The sequence below is a fragment of the Halichoerus grypus genome, chromosome 11 (assembly GCF_964656455.1).
Source record: "Halichoerus grypus chromosome 11, mHalGry1.hap1.1, whole genome shotgun sequence".
NCBI classification, from domain to species: domain Eukaryota; kingdom Metazoa; phylum Chordata; class Mammalia; order Carnivora; family Phocidae; genus Halichoerus; species Halichoerus grypus.
Window position 1 is genome coordinate 54,184,994 of NC_135722.1, and position 18,848 is coordinate 54,203,841.

At 54.2% G+C, this 18,848-nt stretch overlaps 1 protein-coding gene across 3 annotated transcripts in view; it reads right to left on the minus strand.

Moving 5' to 3' along the window:
* Positions 1-18,848, minus strand: part of GDPD5 (glycerophosphodiester phosphodiesterase domain containing 5) — an 82,621-nt gene that overhangs the window by 47,819 nt on the left and 15,954 nt on the right. For 2 of the 3 annotated variants that reach the window (XM_036082816.2, XM_036082814.2), the window contains exon 2: positions 3,264-3,347. The gene's annotated coding sequence lies outside the window, so the exon portion shown is untranslated. Of the gene's footprint in view, positions 1-3,263; positions 3,348-3,618; positions 3,639-18,848 lie in introns of those variants that run through there. The other variant, XM_036082815.2, reaches the window with a different exon arrangement.

Genomic DNA, 18,848 nt, shown 5'->3' on the forward strand with positions numbered 1-18,848 from the left:
CACAAAGCCCGAGATTTAATGAAACCAGCAGAGAAGGTACCCAGATATAAGGAAGGAAGGGAGGCTGTCATGAAGGCAGCTGCCTGGGGGGAGAGGCTGGGGGAGGGAAAAAGATAAGGCGGGTCAGCAGCGCCCCTCTCCATCACACCTGCCCATTCTTTGGGGAAAAGCAGCTCAGTGGCCAAGGCCTGGCCTCTGCAGGAGCCCTCAAAGAATCAATCAGGCCATAATTAGGGTCATTCTTAATCTCCTTCCACAGTGGTGCCAGGGTTGCTGTTTATCCAACGCTTCCATGCCAGGAGACCTCTGATTTCCGCTCCAAGCCGGCCAAGCTGGCCCGATCTTCCGGGCGGCCTGGCTCCCGACCCCCGCAGTGGGAGCCCCAGTTCTCCTGCCCCTCTCAGCCATCCTCCTGCAGAAAGGGCTCCCTGCTTCTCCCTCGAGAAGGGACGGCTTCCTTGGAACCGCGGCCTCTGGGACAATTTATCCCCTACCTAAAGCTCTTAAGCTCCCCTGGTCAATGTTTAAGAAGCCTCTGCTCCGTTGCAGGCCCTGCCGGGAGCCAAGAACGATCCACAGAGAATCAGACACGAACCTTCCTTTCAAGGAGACAAGCTCACTGCACAACGACCGCCACGACACCCTGTGCACAGTGCCTTCCAGCGCACGCGGGCCTCCACGCATCGGCTCGTGGAAGCACCTGGCCAGCTCTGCAGGGAAGCACCAGATCCCCGGCGTATGGGCCCACGGGGAGGAGAGGCTGGTGGAGGTCAGGATAGGTGGGCTGAGCTTCCGTGAAGGCCCTACGGGGTCAGACCCGCGTGTCTTGGGTGTGTTTGGAGCTATAGGCTGGACAGGAGCCAGGAATGGACCCTGCCCGGGGGACCTGGCTTCTCTTGGCATAGGCAGGACCACTGCTTCCCAAGTCGGGACTATGAGCGTGGGCTGAGTAGTCCCCAGGAGTGACCTGGCCTTGCCCAGAATGCCGAGCTTAGCATCTCAGAACTCAAAATCTCTAGCTATAAGCTGTCTAAACCAGGGTCTTAGAATCGCCTCACTCAAGACATACAATCACGGAATCCTGGTGCCGTCCTACAGGGATCTAAGAACTATCCTTGGATTTCAGACTATTTCAAATGTCAGCACCGAGAAAGATCTGGAGCCATTCCATCCAGCCACCCTCTCATGCAGAAATCCCCTGTACAGCTCCTAGGAGTGGTTCCCCAGCAGAGTGGCCTGCATAGGCTTGCATACATCCTGTGACAGGCCCCTCCCTCCCTGGCGGGCTGAGTGCTTCCCCCCTTGAAGCTGTCAGGACCCCTACCCCTCTTCCCTGGCTGGCACTGACTGGGGTCTTCCCAGAGCAGGCAGAGTGAGCAAATATTCTTAGGGCTTCTGGTGGGGCCTCAGGGGTCAGCCCAGGGGCCTGATGAGGGGGAGCCTTTCATCAACCTCTCACCTCGGTTGACACCCCAGTGCCTCCCAGGAGCACGTGACTTTTTCCAAGGCCTCTCCCTGGGTCCCCGTGAAGTGGGGGTGGGGGAGGGGGGCACCCGAATGGGAGGAAAAGGAGAAAGCTGAATCTGGCAGAGACTTGCACTGAGCAAACCTGTCCAAGCCCAGTTTTTACCCCCAGAGGGAATGGAGAGCAATGATTTATTTTGTTTATTTATGTAAAACAGCAGAGTTACCATACAAACGGGCTTCCCAAAGCAGGCCCTTGGGGACGAGAAGAGAAGCAAGGCCTACCATTTAAGGAATCTTTCTCTTGCTTCCTTCCCCTTACACCTACCTGTGTAGCCTCATCCCCCCCCCTCCCCAGTCCCTCCTCACACCACTCTGCTCCAAGCACACCACATTATTCAGTCTCCCCACCTCCACGCCTTTTGCTCACGCTGGGCCCTCCCCCCCACCCCACTTCAAGTCCTATCCATCTTAACAAATGGACCCTGTGCAAAGCTTGGTCCGACCCCCCATCCCCCCAGAAGCCCACCACCTCCTGTCTCTGTGTTCCCGTCATCTGGCAGAACTCTTGAGACATGATCGCAGGCCTCCGTGCCTGGTAATTATCTGCTTCCGTAGCTGCCTTGTTCACCAGGCTGACAGCTTCTCCAGGCTGAGATTTTGGAACTATTTGGCCAAGCTTTTCTGAAGAGCCCCAGTGTCTGTGGCCCTGCACGGGGCAATGGGGACACAAGATACCCAGGCCCCATCCCTGCGAGGGGAGTCACTGTGCAGGGGGCCTGTGTCTCTGCACTGGGCCTGGCACCAAGCAGGCCCTGGTTTATCTGTCAGTCAGAAAAGCTGGTCAAACGTGCGGTGGAAGGAAAGGAGACCAGAGCCTCTTCAACCATGTGACTGCACAGACGTTTCTGAGCCTGTTTCCACTTCTGCTCCTGAATAATAATTAGCCTCTCCCAATTTACAGAAAAAAAAAAAAAAAGTTACCAAAAAAGTCTCAATTAAGCATTTTCTCCCACGATTTTTGCTTAACCCCCTGATATCTGTTTGCACACATCTGTTCCGGGTCTAGTAGAAGATGACCTCAGCATTAGCACAGAATACTGACTTCCTGTCACTCCGTCTCTCTTCATCGTGGTGCCCTGTGAAGGACGGGGGCCCCTCTACTTCCAGGCATGTCTGAGAACCTGGGGCCTGACCTTTTCTTCCCTCCTTTCAAATGTCTTGGTCTCCCTTCCATAACCAAAGAAAATTGGACTTACTCGAATGCTGAGGAAGAAAGCTGCAGCAATTTGCTGGCCCAGCACGCCTTGAAGGTTCATGCCAATTCCGTGATTCAAGACCTCCAATTCCACCATTTGCTATTCATTCCTTTGGCTGAAGCATCACTTTCTCTAGGATTATCTTTTAAAATCCAGATCTCCCCTGGAAATGGGAGCCCTTTAAACCCCCAAACTGGAGGTCAAGGAAACTTAGTTTAATACATGGTCCTAGAGGCAGGAAATCACAGGGACTGAGAATGTGCAATGAGACCCAGTTCTACCACCTACTAATTGGTATAATACCACCAGACCTCAGTCTCCTTATCTGTAAAGTGGGGATAATAATTGGTATAATACCACCAGACCTCAGTCTTCGTATCTGTAAAGTGGGGATTATTATTATTACTGTTGTTTTTTGTAAACTGTAAGGTGCTGTCCCCCTAGGAGAGGCAGGCACTGTTACAAGCAGCCAGTGTGCTGCCCGCTGTAGCTCGTCTCTAACTCCTTTCTCCCCCTACCCTTCCCTTCTCTTTTCTTTACCTGGAAGAAGGTATCAGCGGCTGTGAGCGGGGCTCCTGAGGATGTCCTGTCCACGGAGGTGGTGATGTCACTTCCCTGGGACAGCTGAGGGCACAAGGGGACAAACCCAGTCAGATCACTCATCAGTCCACCCTGCCTTCTCCTCTCCCACCTGACCCTTCGCGAGTCCCCACGCGGTGCCCACCCTGTGCTGGGTATGGGCCCCAGGGATGGGCCACACCTTGTCGCTGCCCGGGGAAGCCGCCGAGTCGGCGGGTGGTCCAGTTGTGGGCCACCAGACCCCGCACAAGCAATCCTACCTCCATGCATGCTGCCCGCAAACCAGCCCCAACCCCAAACCCAGGACAACCAGTACCCCAAACTACTCTCGCCCCCTCCGGAACCCAGGGAAATGCAATCCAAGTCCCAGCCACCCTGGAGAGAAACTGGGGCTGCGTGTGGCTCCTGGGGGGCGCTGAGGCCCTTTCGTGCAGCCCAGAGACCTGCTTCTCCGGAGGTAGCTGCCCAACCAGCTGCTCCTCTAAGGCAGCTACTGAGGGAGGGCCGCGGGGCTGGAGGCGGGATCTGGGGCACCGCAATTATGTGGCTAACTTCTGACTCATGCACTGCCTCCCCCATCCCCAGTTCCTACAGCCAGCAGGGCAGCCCTCCTGCTCAGGAACTGGGAGGAGAGACGGTGCCAACAGGCCTCGGGGAGAAAAGGAGAGAGAAGGCAGCCCCGGGGCAGTGCTGCTGGCTTACGAGGATGCTGCTACAATGCCCACCAGGGCACGCTGAGGCTGGCACGGCTGGGAGCCTCCCTAGGCCTCCCAGAGAGCCAGAGGCAGAGCCAGGGCTGGGACCTAGACCTCCTGCTGCCGTGCAGACCCACGACAGGGGTGGCTCAGGCCCGCTGCCCAAGCCCATGCCAACATAACTCTCCAGCCCCATCAGGCCCCAGAGCCACACGCCGGCAAGAAACACACAGCCAAGTCTCAGCCTCAGACTGGAGGGGGACCGAGCTGGACTCAGAGACAGCTTAGAAGAGACATCCAGCTCCTGAGACACAGACCCCTGGGGCACCCCAACCCTGCCTCCTACCTGCAGTCCCCAGCTTTCTCCCAGTGCTACTGTCTACAAAGCATACTTACTTCCTGCGTCTCCCATTATGACCCTAAGTGACAGATGGAATATAAATAGAGCAAGGCTTCTCAAACTTCAGTGTGCAAACAGATCACCTGGAGACCTTGTTAAAACACAGTCTGACACAGTGTTTTCTAGGAGGTCTAGACTGGGACCTGAGATTCTTCATTTCTGACCAGCCCCCAGCTGATGCTGGTGCTGCGGGTCCAAGGGCCACAGTCTGAGTAGCAAGAACACAGTTGTTAACAGCATGGGCATTGGGGTCAAACTGTCCAAGTGAGAATCTTGACTCTTACTGTGTAACCTTGGGCAAGTTACCCAATCTCTCTGTGCCTCCATCGCCTTATTATAAAATAGTAACAATGACAACAGTATTAAACCTGACTCATAGAGGTTGATGTGAGGACTAAATTATGTAAAATGCTTAAAGTGATTATTATTTCAAATGTAAAAACGGAGACTCTGAGAGACGGGCACAGCGAGCAAGGTGGCAGAGCCAGAATTCAACCCCAAATCTCTTCATGTACATCCTGAGACACCAAGCCACCAGAAAATGTCACAGCCGGCAAGCCCTCCCCCACACGTGGAGACTGAGGCCCAAAGAAGGGCGGGGAGCTGGCAAGTTTAGGAGAAAGTTGGTGTCAGAAATCCAGGCTCATGACTCCCAGCCTCCTGTTCTTTCCACCTAACTATCCTTCTGCACTGAAGAGAAAGTGTCACAGGTTCTGAGGGGTCCCAGCCTCTGCTGTCTGCCTGCACCAGGGCTGCAGCTAGCCTGGCAGCCAGACGTGGGAACGGCGGCACGTGGAGGCCGCCCCCCGGCCCACCATGGCCCGCGTTCGCCTGCGCTCTCAGAGCCCCGCCCAGCAGGCCGGGTGAGAACAGTCTGGCGGCCTCCTCCCATCTCCAGCTCCTACCTCCAGGCTACGGTACTGCTTGGTCCCAGGGTCCCCCAGCTGGGGTGGCAGGCAGAAGGTGACATGGCCTGGGCCCAGCTCCACCCCACCTTGGTTTCCCTGCACAGGGCCAGTGGGAGCCTGTGAGTCACCTGAAGGAAGTGCCTGGCCCCAAACAGGAAGTGGCTCTTCAAGCTGAAAACCCCTCCTGGATCCCCAGGGCCCCGCAGCAGGTGGCTGGGGGAGCAGAGCCTGAGGAAACCGACCGGGATATAGTAACACCTATTCGGATTTTACCTGAAACTCAAACGTGGTGTCCATCCTCTGGACTGTGACACGTGGCCAGGGGCTTTTCTGCTGTGTGATCTTAGGTACATCAGTGCCCTTCTCTGAGCCTTTATTCCCTCATCTGCCGGATGTGGGGCTGCATTACAAGACTGCCTAAAAGGACACCTGGGTGGCTCAGTCGGTTAAGCGTCTGCCTTCAGCTCAGGTCATGATCCCGGGGCCCTGGGATCAAGTTCCACATCGGGCTCCTTGTAGGGAGTCTGCTTGTGTGTGCACGCGCTCGCACTCTCTGACAAATAAATGAATAAAATCTTTAAAACAAAACAAAAACAAACAGAAAAACAAGACTGCCTATGGCCTGGCATTCCACAATGAAATGAAGGGTTGGAAGAAGCAAATATGAGTTTTAAAAAAATGAGCAAATGCATATATAAATGAAAGGCATGAGTGAATGCAGACACATAGATTTAAACACCAGCCGTAGGACAAGCTCCATCATTTATCTGATGTTAGCTGTATGATAGAGATCTCGCTGATGAGATCTCCTCCCACCCCCTGAATCACCCTGAGGCACAGGGAAAAAGGGCTACTGCCCAGAGCCCACACATCACAGACAGACGCTCACAAATGAACATAGCAGAGAACATACGGGAGCCTCTGCCACAGGACATCCGTGGGACCCACGAGCATAATCTGCTCCCCTAACGCCACTCAGGCCCCCCTAAAACCCTTCTCCATTTCTTGGGCATGAGGAACAAAAAGGTGATTCTGTCCCGATGAAGAACTTTGTTGCTGATGGTGGTGGAGGTGGGGGGGGAATAGGAGGGGACCAAGAGGCAGGAATGTTTAGAGGCAAATTCAACTTGTCAAATCCTTTCTCCAGACAGCAATGAGCAATAGCTTCTTAGATAACAAAGTATCTGTTTCCCAGGAATGCCAAGCAACTATTTTTTGTGGGGTGGGGCTTTTCTCCCTATCTCAATTTGTGGTCCTAAGTGTACTCATGAATTAGTGTGGTACCCACAATAAATGCACAAAGTGGCCAAAGAACATCTCACAGTATCTTAGAATTCATATTACTCCAATTAGTGTAACATGAAATGTGACACGAACTCTTTACATTGGCAACTAGGTGGACCTGAAAGGCTAGGACTGAATAGTTTCAATTCTATAAATGTTTAAAAATTTGAATATTTCATCTCGATTCAAATGATTTTATTTTAAAATCTGATATTCACTGATTATAATGTGTATAGTTTTGATTTCCATAGATAATTTCAAGGCATAAAAACGATTTTTGAAGATATGTTTTCTTTTCTTTGCATTTAATTTACATTTTTGATGGAAATATACTCAAATTCCATGCACTTTAAATATAATTGCATTTTTTTTTTTTTAAAGACTTTATTCATTTGACAGAGAGAGACAAAGCGAGAGAAGGAACACAACCAGGGGGAGTGGGAGAGGGAGAAGGAGGCTCCCCGTCGAGCAGGAAGCCCGAGAAGCCCGATGCAGGGCTCGATCCCAGAACCCTGGGATCATGACCTGAGCCGAAGGCAGACACTTAACGAACGACTGAGCCACCCAGGCGCCCTGTAATTGCATTTTATTTTTGATCCTTCAGATTGTTACTATTGATACCCAACTTTCAAATGATGTGCAAATCTTGATTATAAGGATATAACTATGATGATCTCACTAAAATGAACACAATATATTTTATGAAATAAATAAGGAGTAATGTATGTTTTATCACTCATCGGAACATCACCAGCCCACCAACAAAACACCCAGATGTGTACTCATAATTACATTCAGTCTTCTTTGCTATTTTGTCACTTTCAGTTGTATACAATCATAACTTTACATGTATATTTCAATTTATATTATGAAGATAGAACTGTTAAGGTGAGAAAATCAAATTATTTTATTTAACAGTTTCTGGGTTTGTTTTATAACCTTCAAATATCTGACAGAGATATATGGGCCTCTATTTGTATTTTTGCTCTGGGCCCTGCACACTTGGCACTGGGCCTTCCTGTTTACCCCCTGCTCCTCAGCAGGGCAGGCAGGGAGGGGCCCGGGCCTCAGGACAGGTCTTGCAGTGTCCTAGTCGTTAAGCCTGGTGAGAGCAGGACCCTGTCCATCTGAGCACAGAGCGAACCCTTTCCACAGTACGTGCTCCACAGATGGTTGTCAGATGTGCTAGTGATTAAGAGCAGTGACTAACCACTCGGCTACCTAGCTCAGTCCATCCTGATCATGGAGAACTTAGTTCAGGTTCCAAAGTAGATAGGGCTGGGGGCTGGAGCCGGTCTCCCAGTTGGGGAGCTCTGTGGGATTCTGCTCTGGAAGCTGAGAGAGAGCACATGGGCCTGAGGGAACAGTGGAAGCACAAGGAAGCTCTCAGAAGGTCTTGCCTCTAGCAGACCACACAGTCCTGGGACACCTCTTTTGCATCCCCCTTTCTAACAGGTGCAAAGAGTTATCACTTACTGGAACTTCCTCTGGGCCAGGCTCCACATAATCAGCACCATATATGCTTTATTGGAATATAATCCATGGACTAATTCTCAGGAGAGGCCTCTGCCATGCTCCACCCACGTCCCCTGGGATCCCTTTACTGTTCAGGGGCATACCCGCTTGCGTGGTCCCTCCCAACAGCCAACATCTGTGGAGGCGTGTGGGCAGACTGCCCTGAGGCTGCTAGAATCCCTTTGCTTGCGGTCATGGCCATTCCCCGGGGCCCCCTTTACCAGAGACCACCTGGGTAAAGGTCTAAGTTCTCTAGTATCCTTGCTCTGACAGTCAGCTCTGGCCCCATGTCCGCAGAGCTTCTCTGCAGACTGAGCCAAGTGCCCTTCCACTCTTGTTTCTCCTCCTCTTTCTGGTTCTACTTTCTCTATTCTCTTAGCAGCTTTTCTGGAAAACTTCCTAATAAATCACTCTCACCTGAATCCTTGTCTCAGGGTCTGCTTCTTCTGCTTCTCACCTGAAACCATGTCTCAGACGGCTATGAGGTCGGCGCCATTAATTTTCCCATTTCAGAGACAAGGAAACTGAGGCTCAGACCTCGAGTTGTTAAAGCTCCCCCATGTGGCAAGCAGCAGAATAGACTTGAATTGAGGTGGCCCCTGGTGCAAAGCCTGAGCCCTGACCCCTCTACCTGCCAGCATCATCTGATCTGTTTACAGCCCTCAACGTTGTCCCCTCCTGGCCATCTGAACTAACTTTCATTTTTTTTTTTTTTTTTAATTAGAAGGAAAGCAGGAGGATCTGTAGATGATCCAAGGGGGATGACTAAGTCCTCAGATTCTTCTGGTTGGCTCAGATCCTGTTTTGGTCAATCCTTGTGAATCAGGGCGGGTCCGACATTCTGGGAATGCAGGGAGACTTCAAACCAACTTTATGAAAACAAGTTGTAAAAACACTGGCCGCCACTCAAAGCGGCCGCTGACCAGCTTGGCTCCATGGAGCAGGGTTGAACAAGTTCACCAGAAGGGAACGCACAGCAGGACAGCCTTCGGCTAGACCCAGAGGAAGAACTTCCCAGTCACTGGGAAGAAAGGGAGTGCTCGCTGGAAAGGGGTGGAGTGCTCGCTGGAAACTGGGCGAGACAGGTCTGTCCATTGCCCCTGGAAGCAGCCAGTCCAGAAGAGGTGTCCAGGGAGGAGGAGGAGGGTGACTCCGGCTATGAACACCTGCTCTAGTTCCCTGCAGGCCCCCCGGGGAGCTGGGTGTGTCCTCCTTGGAAGCAGGAGGATCCATGCCCTGACCTTCCCAGGCTTTTCTTGTTTGAAGCAGCTCCGAAGCCACCCCTAGAGCCCCGGAGACAGAAAAACACCGGAGGCCAACTCCGCCCAGCTCTGAGCATCAACCACTGACTTGGAACCCGCTTTATGAGGATGCTCAGAGGTTGTGGGGCTTCTGCCTCCTAGGAGGTCAGAAGTCTCCGCAGGAAAGGGTCCCCCAATCCTCCCACCCCCAAGGTGGACCCCCAATGGAGGCCCTGCAGCCTGGCAGAGCTCAGGGCAGCACGGAGGGCTGCCACCGTGCCACCTCCTCCTCCCCTGCTCTGCACAACCGTCCCTCCTAGAAAATCCCCCCGCCCCTGCAGAGAACCAGAGCCGGTGTTCCTAGCCGGTCTCTCCCTGCTCCTCCCTGCACCTCCTCTGGGCTGGCTCCTTCCAGACAGCAACGGACGGGCCTGAGTCTCACCCAGTTGGTTCCCCTCCACCCCTTTCCAGCCTGCACTCTCTTTCCTTCCTTCCCTCTCATCCAAACCTCTGCAAGAGCTGTCTACACTCCCCTCTCCACTTCCTCCCTCCCACCTGCTGCTAAACCGACAGCCCTCTGTTCCCACCAAGTTCAACCATGACCTCCGTGTGACTGAGCCCACTGGGCAGCTCTCAGTCCTCCCTGACACGGTGGGCTTCACCCTCCTTCTGGAAACGTCCTCCATCCCTGGCGTACAGGACACCACTTGCTCTGGTTCCCCTCCCTGTCTCCGGCCCCCCTCTCAGCCCAGGCCTTTTTTCCCAAGCCCTTTGTCCTCCTTCGCCCTCTCCTTGTGCAAGATCATCCAGCACTACTGTCTCTGCCTGGACCAAGCTCAAAGCCCAAGTATCCAGTGACCCCTGCTCATCCTGGCCTGGACACCCCACAGGAACCTCGTACCCATGGTGGCCCAATGGGAACTCATCACATTCCTCTAAACCTGCTCCCCGCCCCCCATCCCTATCTCAAGGCACCTCCATCCTCCAGTCTTCCAGGCCTGGCAGATGAGAATCACCCTTCCCACCCACCTTCCTCAAGCCCCTAGGCCTACCTGAGACCTGTTCTCCACCCTCCTCCCCTCACCTCCCACCAAAAAGCCCTCAAGTCTTGGCTCAAACTCCTCCTGCAAGAAGCCTTCCTTGACTCTCCTGGTAGATCGGCATGCCTCTTCCTGCTTTCGTGAGTCCTGCAGTGCCCGCTTCAGCAGCCAGGCTGTGTCCAGCTGCATACTGATGCCCCCGGCTGGCTCTGGAAGGACAGAGGCACTGCCTGATCTGACTGTGGGTCCTAGCACCCAGCCCAAGTTCTGCACACAAGAACCCCTGGGAGAGATTCCCCAAATCTGGGGAACTTATCTTTCTGCTGAATTTGCCCCATTGGTGAGATCCGGCTCTCCCTTCTGCCCACACACATCCCAGGGCAAGGGCTGTCTCTGCTCTGCCCCTCCTCAGGGCTTAAAACACAGGAGCTCTTAGCCCCTGTAGACACATTCTAACCTGTCTGCCATGTAGGAGGAGAGACCCCACGGGGCCTGCAGGCAAGCAAGGGACCCCTCTCACACATGTGCGAGCACGTGCACAAACACACAGAGGCAGACACACACAAATACAGAGCGCACATCACAGGCAGCCCCTGGCAAATACACACGGACGCACGGGCACAAACGCAGCGCGGACTGGGGCCTCTGCTTCCCTCATGGGCACCATGGGCGCCAGGAGTCAAGGTTGGCTTGGCTGGGGCTCAGAGCTGGCTCTCACAGCCGCAGGGAAGGGGCCTGGGACAGGGGGCGGCAGTGACAGCACACTGCTCTGTGACTTCGGCCCTTCTTTTCCCCTCGGGTTCCGTGACCTCTTCCTCCAGGAAGCCCTCCCTCTCAGTGCTAGGTGGGGAGGAGGCCCCCAGAGGGGATCCCGCCCAGATCCCACCCTGATCTTTCCCCTGGGCCCCCTGTCACGCGTAAGGGAAGGGCTGGACCCGCCCAGTCACAGCTCAGAGCTTTCAGGATGAAAACTAAGTCCCTTCCCCAGCCCTGGTCCTGCCTTGCCTCCCCATGGCAGCTCACATGCCCCTCCGAGTAATCCTTGGCGGTTCCCTTTCTCAGAGGTGGCACCAACATCAGAGGGAGAAGCCAGCCCTGACGAGTCCATCTGATCCCCAGGACAGCCCTGTGGGGTGCTGCTCCTTTACAGGTGAGAGACAGGTGACTTCCCAGGGCCACACGGCTGCCAAGCCCTTCTTCTCTGTCACTGAAATCCTGTTCCCAGCCACCCGGCCCTCAGGAGGGAGCACCGGCCGCGGAGAGTGCCTGGAGGAGGCTGCAGGAGCGGAGGCTGGAGGGGCTCGCAGGGAGGAACCCGTGCCCGCCGAGCTCCCGTTCCTGCCCAGCTGAATCGGAGGCACCCTGCATGCTGCGGCCACGTGGAGGGCCCGAGGCTGGCTCCTTTACTAACTCGCTGTGGGATGTGGAGTGAGTCCCTGGGCCTCAGTTTCCCCATCTGTGAATGTGAGCAGGAGGTGGACACCACAACCCTCGGGATCTGTTGCATTCGGACCCTGCGAGGCTGCAGAGTAGGGCAGGGTGCTGGAAGGAGCGGCCAGGAGAGATGCAGGGGCTGTTCCGCACCGATGGGGCTGAGGCCAGAGGAGGCCACTGGCTGTCCTCTGGCCCTGCCAGCTTCCCTCAGGTTAGCTGCTAGGCTCCCCCAGACCCCGCTGCCAAGGCAGGCACCCTCCCACCCTTCTATCTCCTCTTGCAGTGGAGGAAAATTGCAAAGTATCCAATATACTAGAAGGGGAGAAAAAGGTAAGTGAGCGTGGGTATGCATATCACATGCAAAACCAATGCAAATGCCCTGGGCAAACACTTGGGCATGCGCCCCAACATTCCTGTCCTCTCCCTATACCCCCTAAGGCCAGCACCTTCCCAAATCCTGCTGATCGCACCTCAGAAGTGGCTCCCTCATTAGTCAGGCCCCTTCTTCAGCCCTGCCTGAGAAACAGCCAAGAACCCCTTGGGAGAAACCCCATATGCAAAGTTTTTCTCAACCTGGCCTCGATTCACCTTCCCAGCCCCCCCCCCACCTCATCTCAGGAGAGCCCCAGCCACCTGGAGCTAAGTCCCCAGCCACGAACTTGACCTGCCACACCTTTACACAGCTAGTCTCCTCTGCACATTGAACTCCTATAGATCCCTCAATACCCAAATGGGAAATGCTGCAGTTCAGTGAATTGGCTTCTGCATTGAGAGTCCGGTCTTAAAGTCCGCACACCATGAGTAAATCGCATATGGTCAAAATCACCCTTGACTACATACAGCTATCACTTATTTACAATGCCTAGTCACCGTTCTAGACGGCTCTCATGTTTTGACTCACCTAACTCTCACAACTGTAGCAGACTGTATTTTCAGAGACATCTGCAGCAGTATCTTTCATCCCACATGCTCTTTCTACAATGTTCCCAGGGAGAGGTAGGGTCTATGCTACCCCCACTTGAATCTGGGCGGGGGGGGGGGGGCTTGGGACTAATGGCTGAAGAGACACCATGAGGTTCCCCAGGCCAGCTCACTGAATGTGATGCAGCTTCTGCTGAGCTCACCGGAATACTCCTGCTGGAGCTCTGGGCCGCCGTGGAGACAACCTGACTGCTCCGAGCCTGCCATTCTGTGGGGAAGCCCAGATGAGTCCACAGCCAGGAACGGAGCCCTGCGACTACCCAAAGAGCGACAAAGACCCAGCCAACCTCCAGCTGCCCCAGCTCCTCACTGTTCTAACCGCCATCTGACTAAAACCATGTCAGAGACCCTGAGCCACAACCGCTCAGCTGAGCCCACCATAAGATACCCGACTTATACACACTGAGATGATAAAATGGTTGTTCTTCTCTAAAGTCACGGAATTTCGAGGTGATTTGTTTTGTAATAACAGTAACCGGAACATCGTTATGCCCGCTTTAGGGAAGAAGAATCTGAGGCACAGAAAGGTTAAGCAATTTGGCCAAGGTCACAGAGCTGCTAATTGGCAGGGTCAGGATTCGAACCCAGGCAGTTCAGCCCCAGAATGCACAATATTCACTGCTATGCCATACTAACTGCCTTCAAGGTCTGCTTGGTCCCCAGGCCCACAGCAGGCCTCAGGGAGTGCCTGCTGAATAAATGACTGAGGGAAGGGATAAGCAAATGAACAGGTGAGGGAAAGCAGAGCGTGAGCTCCCAGGTGCAAGGCAGGACCTCAGGCAAGCCTGAGCCATGCGGAGGAGTCTGACACGAGCCCCCCATTACTGGGGCGGCGCTGCCGACCACAGCCCTGGGAGCAGGTGGCCATCAGAGGAACCTGGCAGATGCCACTTGCCTCTGGCCCCTCGCAGAGGAGCCTGAGATGCTCATCTCCCTGCTCCTGGCCTTCCTCAGCCCTGCACACTGCAGGATTATACACAGGCCCCTGGAGCGCCAGTCCCACCTGAGGACAAGGCCTATGGATCCTGGAGACTGCAGCAGGAAGGTCCCTGAGCGGGAAAGCTGGAGACCCTAGTGTAATCCTCGCATGGCCACTGACAGGCTGTGCGAACTTGGGCAAGTCCCTGCCCCTCTTTGGGCCCAGGTCCTCTCCAGCTCCACTGCTCTAAGATTCACCAGACACTGAGCCGGCCTCGTGGAGGAGGGTTAAGGTGAGCTTGGGTATGTGGGTCCCATAAATCCCAAAAGGGGTCCATCCCGAGATGGAAAGTGCACAATGAGGACGAATACCCTGCCCCCCTCACTGGAAACCTGCCTTGCAGGGCATTTTTACGCACACAATTTCTAATCCTTGCAACTCCACCAGACTCAGCAGTGACGAAGGACTCAGACTCATAGCTCAAGTGATGCCGGAAGCCAGGGTCCAAACCAGGCCCGTTCACCTTCAAAACTCCCACTCTTCACAGTAGCAAGAGGTGACACAACCCATACATCCAGTGACAAACAAATGGATAAACGTGTGGTATGTGCATATGGCAGAATATTATTCAGCCACAGAAAAGGAAGAAAATCTTGTCACACGCTACAACATGGACAGACCATGAGGACATTATACCAAGTAAAATAAGCCAGTTACAAAAAGACAAATAAGGTATGATTCCACAGATATGAAGTATTTAGAATAGTCAGATTCATAATGGAATGGAGCTTGCCAGGGGCTGGGAGGGGTGGGGAATAAGAAGTTATAGTTTAGTGGGTATTTCAGGGGTGTTTTTTTTAAGGATTTTATTTATTTATTTGAGAGAGAGAGAGAGAGAAAGCATGAGCCAGGTGAGGGGCAGAGGCAGACGGAGAAGGAGACTCCCTGCTGAGCAGGGAGCCTGATGTGGGGCTTGATCCCAGGATCCCGAGATCAGGACCTAAGGCGAAGACAGAAGCCTAACTGACTGAGTCACCCAGGCGCCCTGGATATTTCACTTTTGCCAGTTGAAAAGTTCTGGAGATGCACTGTGCAACAATGTGAATAAAGTTAGCACTACTGAACTGTACACTTAAAAATTATTAAGATGGGGGACGCCTGGGTGGCTCAGTTGGTTAAGTGTCTGCCTTCGGCTCAGGTCACGGTCCCAGGGTCCTGGGATCGAGCCCCGAATCCGGGCTCCCTGCTCAGCGAGGAGTCTGCTTCCCCCTCTCCCTCTGCCTGCCGCTCCCCCTGCATGTGCTCTCTCTCTTTCTCTCTCTCTGATAAATAAATATAAGAATCGTTAGAAAAAAAATTAAGATGGTGAATTTTAAGTTATATGTTTTTTACCACAGTTAAAAAAATTTCCACTCTTGGGGTAGAGAGAGAGATTATAAAGACAATTAGGGAGGGGAGTCCAGGCAGGCTTCACAGAAGAGGGGGCTTTGAGTTGGGCAGGGTTTGGGCAAGCACAGACGGGTCTGGGGCATTACAGGGTCACAGCTTTGGCCTCTGCGTCCTTCGGTCTCTCCTAGGATCAGTCTGACTCCATCCCCCAGCCCACTCCAGCCCTTCAGATCTGCACACAAGAGCAGTGCCCCAAGGGGACCACGCATTGAAGAGAGAAGGGATTATTTAAACACCTTCTATGTGCTCCCAGCCCACTTACTTCATGACCTTAGGCCAGCCCCTATTCTGGAGCTCAGTCTTCCCACCTGAACAACCAGAGGATGACCCAGGATTCCTTCCAATTCTCACACTGGGAGTAATCTCTGAGGGGAGGGGGAGGTCGGAGGTGCCAGGGACCTGCAGAGAGGGGGGGACCAGGACACTCACTGTTCAAAAGACCAGGAATCTGGAGCTATGGCCTCATGATCCTGCCCCAAGCAGCTTCTGTCCACTTTACAGAAGGGGAGTCTGAGACCCAAGGGGATTTGGTTTCATTCCAACTCAACAAACAGGTGCCTGCCCCTACTCTGTTTGTGACAGGATCATAAATCCTCCTCCCAATCCAGTCCTGGAGTAATGTAAAGTAAAGCACAGTTCATTGTGCCAAGACGAAGTCCTCCATGCCCAGCATTCTCTCCAGGAATTGGGACTCTCACCTCTCCCCTGGATCAGGAATCTTTTGCCCCCAGAAGGAACGAGGTAGGACAGTCCTTGGTTCCGATCTCAGGTCTGCCAAGTACTAGCTGGGCCTCGGTGTCCTCATGCACGTAGTGGGGATGAGGTCACCTCCCCGCAGCACCCCTGTGAGGGTTAGAGGAGGCAAGGGCCCAAACGTGGAGCCCAGGGTCTGGGATACAGCAGGCACTCAATAAATGACCTCCGTCATCAGCTCTCTCCTTGAAGACAAAGCCATTTTCATCGATCCCTTTGTTCCTCTCAGAGCCAGCTTGTTTGTTTGAACACTTCTCAGAGAGATTTTCCCCCAGGAACACTGGGTGATGCTCCCTAGCCAGCCCCAGGGACAAGAAGGGAGGAGCAACGAGCCTTACTTATGGAAAAAATCAAATCACCATCACGTGGAAACACGAGAGAAGTCCTGGGGAAGCCCGTGGCGGCCCGAGCACCCTTCACCCACACTCTCCCTCCTCCACCCGGGAGGACCCACGATGGCCCTAGATCCTGCTTAATAAGGCCCGTGGGCGGGGCTGGGAGGACCGATATGATCCGGCTGCTACTTAACTCACACAAAGCTGTCTATTCTTAGCCGAGCAGGGGCCCTAGCGCCTTGCCCGCTGCCATCAGGGCTGCCAGCCCCGCGGTGCAGGCCTAGCGGTCAATCGTGACCACGAGGAGGTGGCCCGCAGCCCCTGACCCAACTGGAACCTGCGCGCGAGGGGGCTGCGCAGCGCAGCCGTGACACTGGGAAGGAAGGGGAGGCTGGGTTCTCTGCCCTGAGCCACTGGCTTGCACCCCGGGCCACCCTCCTACAGACCCTCCCCAAGCACCCACTCTGTGTCCGTTGTGCTTGTTTTCCCAGTAGAGTTTTACAGATCATTTCTCACCTGAATCTCACCACTCTGAGAGTTAGGTGCCCGTTCCCCACCTTTCACGGGGATGGGGAGACTAGGGGCTCACCCTGGGCCCTGGAAGATATGCTGAGTCACGCCTCGCACCCCGGCCGCCTGGCTGCAAAGCCTGGCCTGGTCCCAGAAGGAAGTTCCCCAACACCCGGTGACTTCGAAGCTCCTCCGCTGGGGTCAGAGGTGCGAGAACATGTCTAAGCTGCACTGACCTTTTCAAGGAGCTTAACAGCAATGTTCTCTCTCCTGCTTAAGGACCACATCGAGAATCTAAAAACCCGATTTCTTTGCTCTGGGCTATAATTAGATCCTCCCTGCGAATTGGTGGCCTACTATGTGCCGGGCACCTTACTGAATGTCCCACCTGCTGGGTGGTTTGATCTGACTTTACAGTAGCCTTGTGAGGTTGGCCTTGTCATCAGCATGTTCCAGATGAGGCTGTGTCACAAATCCAAGGTGGCACAGGCACTGGATAGAGCTGGACAGGAACTGGGGCGTGTCAGGCCTTTTTAGGATGGGGGAGAATTGATGCTTATGTTTCCTGGCTCTTCTTTCAATAAACTGCTTAAGTTTCCGTTTCTATTCCATGATATCCTCCCTCCTGCCTGTGCCCTGCCCCCGCCCCCATGCCACCCTAAGCAGAGGGAGCATCTGGGATGCCTCTGGGTGCTCGCTGAGTCTAGCTGTCTGCGGAGACTCCAGCCCTGCTCGAGCCAGGACACCATCTGGGAGCCTCTACGGAACAAAGGGCATTGAGAAGGACCCTCAGAACTCTGAGGAAAAGGATGCTGGACATAGCCCAGTCCTGTCCCCCTGCACCTCCTCATGGGCAGAGTGGCTTTGACCAAGTGCTCTGTGTGACAAGCTGCAGGCTGCCCCCCAAAGCAGGCACCTAGGCCCCGCTGAAATAAAGCAGCATCCACACCAGAGATCTGAGTCGCCCTGACACCTCCTGGCACCAACTGGGAAGTGGAGGGGAGGGAGGGGTGACTGTCTTGTTCTGCCCATGGGCCCCAACCACTCCCCTCCCCCCCCCCCCACCTACCCAGGGACACAGGCCAGAGGCTCCTGTAGGTGGGCAGGCCCTGCTGGACCCAGCCTTGTGAACAGGACAGGTAAGCTGGAGAGGAGGCGTTCCTTACATGTCCTCCCCACCCTCCCCGCTGAGACCAGGACCCAACACTCTGCAGACGTCTGGGAAGCAGCTGGAGAGGGGGCAGTATCTGGTCCAGGGCCCAGCATACAGGAAGGGCAGGGCTGTTTCTCCTACTGGAATGCACGCAGACACAGGAGTGCAAACGGCCCTGGCCTGCATGTGCTGCTTGTCCATAATTCATGGACTCCTATTGCTTCGGCCTGGATAAAATGTACTCAGCAGGAGAAATCCACATGGTGAATAGTAAGCAGCTACCAGGGGGCACTTCCGGGAAAGAAGTGAGTGGGCCAGAGGCCTGGGGGATCATGGAAATTGGACAAATACATGTTACTGACAACAAGAATGGTTTACACCTGTGTGGGTGAGTTTCCTACACACTTTCATAAACTTTATCTCATGGAGTCTTCACAAAAAGACCAGTGTAGGAATTACTACTGTTCCCATTTTACAGATGAGGAAACTAAGACTCGGAGGTTAAGTAACTTACCCATTTTCCCAGAGGAGGAAGGAGTAGAACTTCCTACTCTGCACCAGACTGCTTCATGTACACAACCCTCAACCCCAGGCTGGCTCAACTCCCCTTCCCCCCAGATCACAGTCTGGGGCCTTAGAAGAGCCAGCAGGGATGACACCAAGGCATTTCATCCTGAGCCCAGTGCCCAACTGCTGAAGGGAGAGAAAGGAGTGAATTCCACCAGCAGAGCCAGCCTGACCTCCGCCCCAGCAAATGGGCTGCCCCCAACCCAGGGAGCCTCTGGCCCCTGCCCAATTAGGGCAGTCCAGTGGACCTCAGGCGGGGCAGGGAGAAACACTCTGGTCTTGCCTGCACACATGTCAAGAATTCCTGAGAGTCCTTCAGAGCTGGAGGGGAAATGCTAGGTGACTTTGCCTGACATGAACAT